Genomic DNA, 12,857 nt, shown 5'->3' on the forward strand with positions numbered 1-12,857 from the left:
TTAGCTTTTTGTTTTTTGATTAGTTCCCCTTTTTCCTTTAAAAAGAATATTTTCTCTGGTGGGGGAACTATCATAATATTTTGAAGTCAGAAAATATTATTTTTCTTTTTATTTGCATGTATGAATGTTTGGAGAGCAGTTTCAGAACTCAGTCTAAGAAGGCCCGTGATGGGGTGCCTTTGGAAAACGGCAAGTTCTCGGCTCTGACAGCTGGCCTGCTGCAGCTGCTGCCTGCAGTGCCCTGCTGTGCCTGAGTCGCTATGCTGCCCGCTGACTTAAATTATGCAGGTAAGGGTTGGGTCTTTTTTAGGTTTTCTTTGGTATCCTAATTTATTATTATTCAGAAATTAAACTAATCATGTGTAACAACGCCACAGGGGCCATTGTCTTGAAATTCAAGCTTCCGAAGAATGTTAGGGTGTTCATTTGAAAGTAACAGAGGGCAATAAGTACAGAAAGAAGAGGTCAGTTATTACAACAAAAAATAAATTGATAAAAGATACAGTAGTACCCTAAGCTTACCCCAGGTCTTCAACCCAATTGTGTGTGTGTGTGTGTGTTTGTGTATGCGTGGCTATGTACCCTAAGCTTACCCAAGGTCTTTAGCCCAAGTTATGTGTGTGTGTGTGTTTGTGTATGTGTGGCCATGTACTATAAGCTTACCCAAGGTCTTTAGCCCAATTTGTGTCTGTTTGTGTGTGTTTGGCTATGTACCCTAAGCTTACCCAAGGTCTTTAACCCAAGTTATGTGTGTGTGTGTGTTTATGTGTGGCTATGTACCCCAAGCTCCAAGGTCTTTATCCCAATTTGTGTGTGTAAAGTTACTTGACTGTGATCTGAACTCTTAAATCTGTTTTGCCTTTTTTGAAATGCCTCAGTGGAAGGATGAATTCAGTCTGATGACCCAACATGTTTCAGGAAGCTGAAGTTTCGTGAAGTTGTGAAGTCGCGGTGTGAATTCTGAAGAGGCCAAGAAGCCCTGATTGGCTAAGTATGGACACATCAGGAGAAGAGAACCTCCCCTTTAGTCTCTAGTAGCTGGATCCTGATAAGGTACAAGAACTAAAATATAAATTGAATCTCCATCAGTGAATTCGTAGTTCTTGATTTCCTAAAGCCTCTGGACAATAGACACCTCTCTAATACTTCCTTTTTAGCAGGATGTTGCTGCTTATAACCTGAGCAGTTTGTAGTCTTACCCAAGGCCAAGAGAGGCAAGGTCTACCCAACTGGGTGGAGTTGCCTCCCACCTGGGGTAACTACGTAGGCGATGACATATCTTAGAGGTACCTGCTCATTACGGCAATTCACCTGCTGACGCCATAAGGAGGTAGACAAGCTCCACCTACATGGGGGATTGGGAGGGAAGTGAGCAGACCTTCTCTTTCTCTTGGCCTTGGTCTTAGCGGAGTATTCTCACACCCAGGGGCAGGAACGTCGAAAAAGTTGCCATCCAAGAAAGGCAGTGCATGGAAAAGGAATGGCCTGAAACGAGAGAATAAAAGAGCGTGGAGGAGGAAGGATCAGATAGTAGTAATCTTGTAGACAGTAACATTAATTGTAGTGCAGTAGTTTCCATTAATGTAGTTTTGTAAAAAGTAGTTGGAACAAGTATTGGTTAGCCGTGGAGCATCAGAAAGTGTTCCAGACCCATTTGTATTAGGAGTAATGGTAATTGGTCTTGGTGTAGTAGGTTAGTGAATGAACTAGCTTATGTTAAGCTGGAGCTTAATTTTGCTCGATTGTAACTTGTGTAAAACACGTACAGTACTTGACATTTGAGAAGACCTAATGATGATTATTTCCATAATGCCCTTTTTTGTTTCAGGACCATTTTGTATTGCTTTTTTTGGTTCAGGATTATTTTGTAATGCTTTTAGTTTCTTTCAGGAATATTTTGTACTTTTGTTTTTCAGGATTATTTTGTATTGCCTCGTTTTGTTTCGGGATTATTATTTTTTATTGCCTTTTATCTCTTTCAGGAATATTTTGTACTTTCATTTTTCTTTCAGAATTATTTTTTATTGACTTTTTTCAGGGTTATTTTTTTATTGTCTTTTTTGTTTCAGGATTATTTTGTTTTACCTTTTTCGTTTCAGAATTATTTTTATTACCTTTTGTCTCTTAGGAATATTTTGTATTTCCATTTTTGTTTCAGGATTTTGTTTTACCTTTTTTGTTTCAGGATTATTTTTTATTGCCGTTTTTGTTTCAGGATAATCTTTTATTGCCTTTTTTTGTTTCAGAATTATTTTTATTGCCTTTTGTTTCTTTCAGGATTATTGTGTTTTACCTTTTTTGTTTCGAGATTATTTTTTATTCCCTTTTTTGATTCAGGATTATTTTGCTTTGCCTTTTTTGTTTCAGGATTATTTTTTATTGACTTTTTTCTCTCAGGATTATTTTTTATTGCTTTTTTTGTTTCAGGATTATTTTTTATTGCCTTTTGTTTCTTTCAGGATTATTTTGTTTTGCCTTTTGTTGGAGTCAGTATCAAGATTAGTTAAAATTTTTATTTGGCCTTCTGCTAAAAACGAATTAGAGTTTAAAGTCTTCTGGGTTCTTAAAAGCAATATTTAATTTAAATATTTTGATTAAAAAATGATTTTTCCTGATTCCCTTTTTCGTAACTTTTTTTATTTTGAAGTGAAAACCTTTCAGTGCATTTGTTTCCTCCTCCTCCTGTGGTCATGAAAAATTCAGTTCAAGTTTTTATTGAATTTCCTTCTGATTTTCAAATCCAGTCGTCTGAATGGGTGATTCGCAAGTGAGCACAAGGAGACTCCTGCAAGTTCTCTCCTCCTGCAGTACTGTGATGTGCTGTGCCTGAGTCGTTATGCTGTCCGATGACATCAGCTTTGCTGGTAAGGCTTGAATCTCTTGAGTCATTACCAACAAACCCTGTTCCTGATGACCCACAGCCCTTTGAGGCTGCATTGTGCTTTTGTTTTGTGGCATTTGGGTGTCAATGTCAATATTTAGATTGCAAATACGTTACTGAAGTACAGTAGGTTTAATGCTGTGAAATAGACTTCATCCCCCTTTTGGTATATCAGTAGAACTGTACAAATGCAACATCTCTTTGATGATACTTGTTTGGTGATTTTGGTTTTGACTCGGTATTTTCCTTCCAGAAATGAGAGAAGGGGCCCGTCCAGCATTGGTATGGTACTTCTTACCAGTCTATCTCCAGCTAAGTTTAAACAAGGCAATGATGCTCCTTCTGCCAACAACGGTAATTATGATTAAAAAGTGTTATTTTTGCACATATTTTGGTCTGTTCACCCTTGTTATCAATTGCATGGTTCCACATTCTGATGTCCGCTTTTTGTTGACCTTCTTACGTGACCATTAGCCTTTCTTACGATTTTTGCTAAGTTTAATTTTTATTTATATGCTTTTCAGTAAATATTAAAATAATAATTTTTCATTTATCAGAAGAGTCAAGGTCACTGAATATCATACCTTTCCTTGTTCTGCAGTGTGGGCAGTCATAGCGGCCCAGATATTCTTGTAACAGATTTATAGGAGTATTTTTCTGTATCACTACTCGTTCTGGTACGTTTTTATTTTCGTCAGTTTCAGGCATTCCAACATGGTTGTGAACTGTTTATTTCTTTTTCCAGTTGTGCAATATTTGCCTCTAAAGAACCTTCTGGCCAGTCCCATCACTGAGGAGGAATTGCACCCAGAAGGAGATTCGCTTGGAAGACAGTAAGTATACACGCTTGTGTAGAGACTCGAGGTGAAGTCTTACAAAACAGCACTTACTTTCTCGGCTCTGCTGACCTGCTGTGCCTCAGAGTCGTTATGATGCCCACAGACATCAGGTTTAATGGTAAGAGCCAAATCTCTGTTGGCTTATCTTTGAGGATGTCACTGATGGTTGTCAGCCCATCTTTAGCATCAAACCTCTTCCTTCCTCTTGACCTTACGACCTCTGATCCTAAGCTGTGCCTCGTTTTGTAGCATTTAAGTGTAAATATCAGTATCAATATTGTGAATACATTTGTGAATTGGGTTTAATGTTGTGAAATAGACTCCACTTCCCTTTTTGGCAAATCATTATTAACAGTTTATCTATTTGTATTTTGTTGTTAATTTTTTTTTTTTTTTTTTTTTGTATTTTAATGAGTGATCTCTTCTGTCTGTGTTTCCTATAACTCTGTAACTTCTTTCAGATGAACACCATATTCTTCGGGAGCTTGAATTTCAAGTCATTGGTTCCTGTAGGCGTGTTCCTTATGGATAGGGTTCATCTTCTGAATAATAAATCCAACATCATCTCTTTCAGCTGGTAAGGTTTTACTCAAAACTCCACGGTGTCTTTGTTTTAATATCGGTTCACACTTGGTCACCGTGTCCTAACTGGGCATTCAGGCAGAAATAGAGAGCTTGTATTTGTAGCTTTTTAGGGCCATATATATTTTAGGTGTCATTGGTTGTACCACTATGCTAACAAGTGTGTGTTGGACTTCATTTTGACGTAATATTTTCCTTTCAGAAGTGAGAAAGTGTACCACATTTGCGTACATATATTCTTTTATTGTTTGCCGTTATTATTGTCTACATAACTCCACATTTTGTTGTCAGTTTTTTGTGGACCTGCTTAAGTGACTATTATCCTTTCTGGTGATCTCTGGTAAGTTTGATTTTCATTTATGCGCCTTTCAGTAAATATTGAATAATACTCTCTCTATATCAGAAGTCACGGTCATTGTTTCTCATACCTATTCCTGTTCTGCAACATGGGTAGTAATAGCTGTGCAGACATTCTTATAACTGATTTAGAAGAGTATTCAGTATAACTGTTTTTCAGCTTGTCTGTCAACTTCTTTCTCTTTTTTTCTCTAGTTAATTTCAGAAAGAATCTTCATGGCCAGTCCTTTGGAGGAGAAACTTTGATTGTTTGATCATCAGTCTACTGAGGAATTGGAACCTAGTGTGGATGTTTGGTGATTTTTCAGGAAGTGTAGGTTTTAAGTAAGTACAGTTTAGGTTTGTGGGTAATCATACCCTTTTTAAATGGAAAGATTTAAGTTTAGATCAACACTGGGTGTAAAGCACGCAAAGCAGTGTCTATTACGATTAGAGACAAGTATTTTTGAATCTTACTTTTCATAATGTGACATATTCCAGGGGGCTTTTATTCCTCACTACGTTGGACTGTGGAACAGTCTCCCTGAGGATGATGTTCAAAGGAAGGTGCAGTACATTACAGCACTGCCCTAAAACAATTCTCCTTGTACTTTGATATATTTTTTTTTTACATTTTTATCTGTTTACTTATTAATTTATCTCTTTTTCTTTTCCAATAACATATCTCTTATTTCTGTATTTGGTATCTTCTGTAACTTCTTTCAAATGAACACCATATTCTCTGGGAGCTTGAATTTCAAGTCAGTGGTTCATGTGTGCTGGTTCCATATGAACAGGGGTTTATCTTCTGAATACAATAATAATAATAATTAATGATAATGGCAGACCCATGGATATTATCAGTTGAACCCTTCTTAACCCAGTTCCCATTTCTGCATATAGGAAGTTTTAAGGACATATCATTTTAAGGACAATTGATTGTAGTGACCAGCATCAACACTAAAGGAATTTTTTAGTCTCTAATTTCTTGAGTTGCTGGGCTTTTAATTGATTTACTGTTAATTACTGGATTAGACACAATACTAGTTTTGCCTTAGGGCAAACCGTTTTGAGTTAGCTCTGCCAGAGCAAAGGATTTTAACACTAGTACGTTGAATGATTCACCCACAATAACTTCAGGACATTTTACACTTGTTTAAAATATTCGTTTTCTCCCTCTCTTGCTTTCCTTTAGAATAATTTTTGTTCTTTCCCTCTCTTGCTTTCCATAAGAATATGTTTTGTTCTCTCTCTCTCTCTCTCTCTCTCTCTCTCTCTCTCTCTCTCTCTCTCTCTCTCTCTCTCTCTCTCTCTCTCTCTCTCTCTCTTGCTTTCCATAAGGATATTCTTTTTTCTCCCTCTCTTGCTTTCCTTGAAAATATTTTTTGTTCTCTCCCTCTCTTGCTTTCCTGAAGAATATTTTTTTTTCTCCCTCTCCTGCTTTCCTTAAGAATATTTTTTTGTTCTGTCTTACTCTTGCTTTCCTTAAGAATATTTTTTTCTCTCCCTCTCTTGCTGTCCTTAAGAATATTTTTTTTCTCTCCCTCTCTTGCTGTCCTTAAGAATATTTTTTTTTCTCTCCCTCTCTTGCTGTCCTTAAGAATATTTTTTTTCTCTCCCTCTCTTGCTCTCCTTAAGAACAATTTTTTGTTTTGTCCCACTCTTGCTTTCCTTAAGAATATTTTTGTTCTCCCTCTCTTGCTCTCCTTGAAAATGTTTTTTTGTTCTGTCCCACTCTTGCTTTCCTTAAGAATATTTTTTGTTCTCTCCTTCTCTTGCTTTTCTTAAGATTATTCTTTTTTTTCCTCCCTCTCTTGCTTTCCTTAAGAATATATTTGCTCGCTCTCTCTCTCTCTCTCTCTCTCTCTCTCTCTCTCTCTCTCTCTCTCTCTCTCTCTCTCTCTCTTGCTTTCCATAACATCTTTTCTTCTCTCTTACTCTAAGGAAGAACTTCCCCTTAGGGATGCATGATCCGAACCACAGGTACTTTTTTTTTATTTTTACCTAGCTAAGGGGGGCTCCAATTTAAAGTTCCTTTCAGTGCCCCTTCACCCCACAGTCTGGGGGTTGACTTTCCTAACTGGACATTCAGGCAGAAATCGAGAATTGGTTCTGGTAGCTGTATGGCCTTGCACTATATGTTTTAGGTGTCATTATTTTTTCTGCTCTGCTAACATATGTTTGGTGAATTTCATTCTGACACAATGTATGCTCCTGCCAGAGATGAAAAGGCTCACGTGGATGTTGGGAGTAACAAAAATGGACAGGATAAAAAATGGAAGAATAAGAGGAACTACTAAAGTCGTAGAGCTATCAAAGAAGACCCAGGAAAGAAGACTGCAGTGGTATGGCCATGTGATGAGAAGGGATGAGACATATGTAGGGAGGAGAGTGATGCAAATGGAGGTACCTGGTTGGAGAGCAAGAGGAAGACCGAAGCGAAGTTGGATGGAGGTAGTTAGAGAAGACCTGAGAGACAACCAATTGTTTGACCGCGCCAGGTGGAGGAAAGCTGTCAGAAAAATAGACCCCACATGGAAGTGGGAAAAGATGCAGAAAAAGAAGACATGCTCCTCCCATAATCGGGACATTATCCCTCAGGTGTGTTCACCAGTATCTCCATGATGTGGATTTGTCGGACACTTCCAACGCAAGTAAGTAATAAGATTGCTGCTGCTACAGCGATCAGAAGTCTGTTGTAGTATAATAGTGCATAATGCAGTTTTGTGTGTGTGACAGCACAACCCTGTCTAGCTAGTCTGTTCACTTGAATCTAAGCACACTTGTACATAGAAAATCTTAATCCAATCTTTTCTTATTATTTGAATTTTGATGGCCATCAGATCATCCCCTAACCTGAATACCTTAACCTAATTATCATGAGGATAAGCAGCCTAAGTATCATAAAGTTTTTCAGCAATATTTATCATACAGTGCTTATTTTACATAAACTACAGAAAAATATATAGAAAAAGACCTTGAATCTAAGTGCTTAAACTCACTCCTAATGAATAATGGACCAAAAATTATTTTTCGCCTTCAGCAAGGTAGCAAATGTCCTTTGCACTGTTATACACAAAATGCAAACGTATAGAAAGTAGTATAAGGCTTTTGTGTCAAATTCAGCTAGTTCCGCCAATCCTTGAGAACTGTTATTGCATTAGGAAATGTCTCCAAGTAATAATCTAGCACAGACCCACTGGTCACATTTTATAATGAACTGACATCTTCATTTTTGTCGGTTCAGGAATTTCCAGTACCCAATTTTGCAGGTGTAAAGTTAATTTCCCACAGTGTAGGCCACAAACAGTATACAGTAATTATAAATGAGTATCGCGTACCTAGGTGTTCCTATGTCTTGGATTTCAAATAGCGCCCTACAGCAAGTACATCAGTCGCTCCCTTCAAAACACCTACACAATTATCTTGACAGTCAACATCGTCTCCTATCATGAAACCACTGAGTGGCTTGAAGCATTCGCTTTGCATTCCTCATACAAGCTGAATGAAAGTAGTCCCTCCCTACATTACACCTGGAAGGAGAAAGGTTCAACATTAATGCATGCAGTGTGGGGACAATAACTCCAAGAACAACAATTGAGGACTCATTAAATAGTAACAAATAAAAAATAATATATTAACAAAAAAAGTAAAGTTTGTTTAATTAATACAAGGTTTTTAATATCACTACAACCAGAAAGGTTTAAACAAGGCTGTGCCCGTTTTGCCAACAGTTATGATTATGATACTGTTTATTTTTGTACATATTTTTCTTTGTTGTTTGTCTCTCTCTCTCCTCTCGGTATACCTAAGGTAATGTCAGCATGTAAATCTTGAAGAAGCCTTGGGCCCAGAAATTTACATATTTTGACATCTTAACAGACAGGTGTTTAGCAGTACCTTGAAATGATTTCATATCCTGAGTCGAATGTAAGAAAGAAAATATGCAAACTATTGACCTGACAAACATGCATTGAGTACTAAATTATGTCTTTTGTTTTCCAGGTAGATATGGAGAGGACCTTGTCAGCAGAGCAAAAGAAGATATGTCCTCTTGGGGGCTGGAGGGGACTTTTAATTTTGTGCCCTGGTATCCCTTATTGAACCACCAGCTAGAAAACAGCTTCTTGTGAGACCTGTCTTTTGAGCACTGAGAAGGCTAATCTGACGGGGAATGATAACTGATATGCTGTAAAGTAGCTTTTGCTGAAATAGAGAACTACTAGAATTTTAAAAAAATATACTTTGGTACTGGTTTCCTAATGTCCCTATTCATCTAGCTCTCTGAAATAGAGCCAAAATAAAGAAGGTAAGCATAGAGGTCAGGAAGCAGAAGGTGAACCCTACCCCATTTGGAAATGCCATGTTTTGGATAATCGAACCTTTATGGTGTATGTGTATCAGTTTTGACGTCTGATGGCAAAGGAGTCATTCTACGTTCATAAGAACAAAGTGCAGGTGGATATTATGCATTAAATCACCTTCAATCTCTTGATTGTGACCAGACAGAAGGTAGCTTGTCTGTCTTTCATTGCATAGCAAACTTGAGATGATGACTGGGGAAGGAAGCTGTAGAAATCGATCAGAAAACCAGGAATGTCTGGTAATAGCTCTGACTGAGAGCGTGGTTGTAAAACTGTTGACCAAATATGTAAATAGGAGGGATCGGCCATGGAAAGTTAACCACTTTGGTACTGCCTTTTGATTTCTGACTGGGCAAGGAAGCTGTAGAAAATCAGGACTGTCTCTACTAACTGCTCTGACAGCCTCGTCTATAGAACCACGAGAACTCCTATGTGGAGACTAACAAATACTTCAAGCCTAATTTCATATTCCATTCCATTCCACTAACAAATACTTGATAATCACATTTATCCATTACATTTTTCCTTTGTGGAGCTGGAAAACTGGTGAGTTCTCTCAATCCTCCACTCCGTAGGCAGGGGCGTCATTTTGTCGGGAGCACTTGCCCCCCTCAAGACACTGATGCGCCCCCCCCACCCCCACCCCCCAAAAGACTTTGTTTGCCCTCCTAGCCTTTGAAACAATAATTCGATTTTGTGCCTCATTTTGTTTGTTTTCATTTCAAAACAAATTAAATAGCTTCGTATGGGGGTCAGTGACTGTACACTTGTGTGAGTGTCTGTTTGTTGTATGCGTGTGTGTAGGACCTTTGTAACTTTCTTCCACAACGTTTTAAACACTTTATATGCTTCGGTATATAAAAGTTTGTTATTCCGAGTGAGACGGCAGATCACTAAACCGTATAATATTTAATAATAAAATAAACTGTATTTAATTTCAGCAAAAGAATGGGACGGAACTTGACTGTAGATTTTACTCTCAAAAAACTTGTTTTACTTTTTTGAACGTTAAAATGTATTTTTATTTGCCCAGCGTCGATAGCATCTCACTAATAAATGGCGTATAATGTTTCAATTGGAATTATGTGTGAAAATGGAATTCACTTAATATTTCAGGTGTTTGTAAACAGAAGCCCACACACATACACACCATTCAGCTAGGAAGAAGGCGGGGTGACTGCCGCCCCCCCCAAAAAAAATATCTTATTGACTACCATAACCTCCTTGATCTCGGACAGAGAGACAGACAGACAGACAGAGAGGAGATTAAGACAGATAGGGAAAGGTGAAGAGAGAGAGAGAGACAGAGGGGACAGGCAGAGACAGAGATAAGGACAGGGGCAGAGAGAGAGATCTCACCCCCATCCACCAACGAGCGAGTGTTCGATTAGACCCAGTTATGCTAACAAGCGTTAGCATAACTTTGCGTATGTAGGTAAGCATAGCCTGTGCTAATCCAGGCTTGCCTAAGGCCCCGTCCACACGGTAGAGCTCTGCTCGGTAAACTTTGCCTCTTTGCGGGCTAAGCCTGTCGTACGCATTTATGCTGCTGTCCGAACGACGCTGGTTGGATAGTGAGAGCCTGGCAGTGACTGACACAGGACCGAGTTGCGTACAATATGGATCGTAAGACACGCAAGAAGAAAATCGTGCTGTGTATTGTTGTAGCAATGTGTGCAAAGATAAAAGCGACAAGGCAGAAAAGGACGTGGTGTAAAGAGTGGCTACAAAGAAGAGCAGACATAGGAGGAAGTCATATAACGATATTGCGGGAGCTGAGACATGGCTATGAATCAGATTTCAACTATATGAGAGTGGACCCTAACAAAAAAAAAAAATTAGTAGTTATTTATTGATGAACTTATGCATGGTTTTTAGACAATGCGATTATGAGTATACTTATTTCTTACAAAAAAATAGAGTATGAAGTATGATTGATAAGTTGTAAAGAACCTTAAGGAATCTTCTTGTCGCCTGATTGGTCAAATGTCAGTGAGCTGCCTCCATAATGGACTAGACTGACAGATTTCCGTAGCATTACAATAAAGGATGTTAATATATTTGGTTTTCAAAGTTCCCATAGGTCATACTTACCTGACGTATTCATTGTGAAGGGTAAAATAACGAGAAACTCTTGTTTATTTTCCTTTATTTATTTATTTGTGAAAGTTTTCCATGAAATTGCGCTTTACGGAAACTTTTCCTTAGGTGACGTCTTTATCCGTTTACCAGAAATATTTCCGTCAGTTAACAGGCCTGCTCCAGGCAAAGCCTCGATACTTCGATAAACATTAGGAAAGCCCCACACGAAGCTTTGCTCTCCGTTTCTCCGTTTCTGACGTCACACCGAGCAAAGTTCGCAGAGCAAAGCTCGACCGTGTGGACGGGGCCTAAGTTATGCTAACTGATGTTATCCTAACATAAGGCTAACCTGTGTTTGTCTAGGTTATGATAACTGTCGCGAGTGTCTGCCAAGGCTAACATTAGTTGGCATACGTTTCAGTATCAAATGTTATGATAACATAAGTTATCATAAACTATGTTAACATATGTTATCCTAGTTTAAGCTCAGCTACAATAGCCTAGGTTATGCTAACCTAGATTTCATTAGTTATGCCAAAATATGTTAACAAGGCTCTGATAACCTGGATTAGCACGGGCAATGCTCACCAGCTTTATCATCACTATGCTAACCAAATGTTAGTAATATGTTCTGCTAATATGTTTCATAGTTCTCAATGAATAATAATAATAATAATAATAATAATAATAATAATAATAATAATAATAATGGTTTTTTTGTCATATTGGAATTAGAAATTTGATTGAAAAATTAATTATAGTATATCATCAATAAATTTACTATTTGAAAAAATAATTTAAATTACTTTACATTATTCTCCTTTAAATTGCACTAAATAAACAAGAAGATTTCAAACCAAAAAATTTTAAAAATATTGGAGCAGGAAAATTTTGGGTACCCAAGATCTTCACTAACAGCACAGCATAAGTTGAGGAACCCTCAGAAACACAGCATTCTTAGCAGGAAAGTGTCTGCACCCTCATTGGTTATTGATGACATCATCAACATGGGCTGTGATTGGCTGTGGCTGATGACGACGTTACAACCTATTGTTGTCAGATACCACAATCCACAAAGATTCCAGTGAGGTTTTTAAAAGAAACTGATCTTATTTCGTTTCATTTTCATGATTCAATTAATTGAATAACCAAAATAGAGCATAATCAGAACCATTCAGAATTCGATTATTCCTTAATAAAGGTTTGATAACATGTATTACTCATAAAAGTTACCAAGTACTCTATTTTTTTAATAATTATGCAGACTAGAATATACAGCCTAGCCTTATCATTACCATAAGAACCTTAACTAGATTAGTTTTCTGTTATCTATTCGACAGTTTCAAGTAATATTAGCCATTGATTATAATTAAAATATAGAAAAATATAAATTTCTAAACAGATTTATAATGAATATTTAGTTCTTCAAATGTGTAGTTCCTATTAGAAAGGTAAAAAAAATAGTGGTTGCCATGGAAACAAATATGGCATTCCTTTCATACACACACACTACATAGCTGCCAAACACTCCTTTAAAAACCACTTTATATTGTTATATCTAGTGTATTTCAAATTACGTTTTTGTATAATTTCAATCGCTTTTTTTTCTCAATTAAATAGATATCTGAAAATATTATCAATTGTAATGACTTAAAAGACAGCTTAAAAGGGAAGAGCCTTCTGGATAGCTTTTATTTCTGTATGGATACACTGCATCCAGCATGGCTGCCTGGAAAACCATGGACGATTCTATGTACTTTTAACATTAAAAAT

At 37.3% G+C, this 12,857-nt stretch overlaps 1 long non-coding RNA gene across 1 annotated transcript; it reads left to right on the forward strand.

Moving 5' to 3' along the window:
• Positions 1 to 336: 336 nt before the first annotated feature.
• Positions 337 to 4,986, forward strand: LOC136828492 (uncharacterized). Its single transcript, XR_010850064.1, has 5 exons — positions 337 to 1,053; positions 2,745 to 3,235; positions 3,627 to 3,714; positions 4,182 to 4,297; positions 4,855 to 4,986. It is a non-coding gene; the product is annotated as an uncharacterized lncRNA (long non-coding RNA).
• Positions 4,987 to 12,857: the final 7,871 nt, after the last annotated feature.

Source organism: Macrobrachium rosenbergii, chromosome 43 (genome assembly GCF_040412425.1).
Source record: "Macrobrachium rosenbergii isolate ZJJX-2024 chromosome 43, ASM4041242v1, whole genome shotgun sequence".
NCBI classification, from domain to species: domain Eukaryota; kingdom Metazoa; phylum Arthropoda; class Malacostraca; order Decapoda; family Palaemonidae; genus Macrobrachium; species Macrobrachium rosenbergii.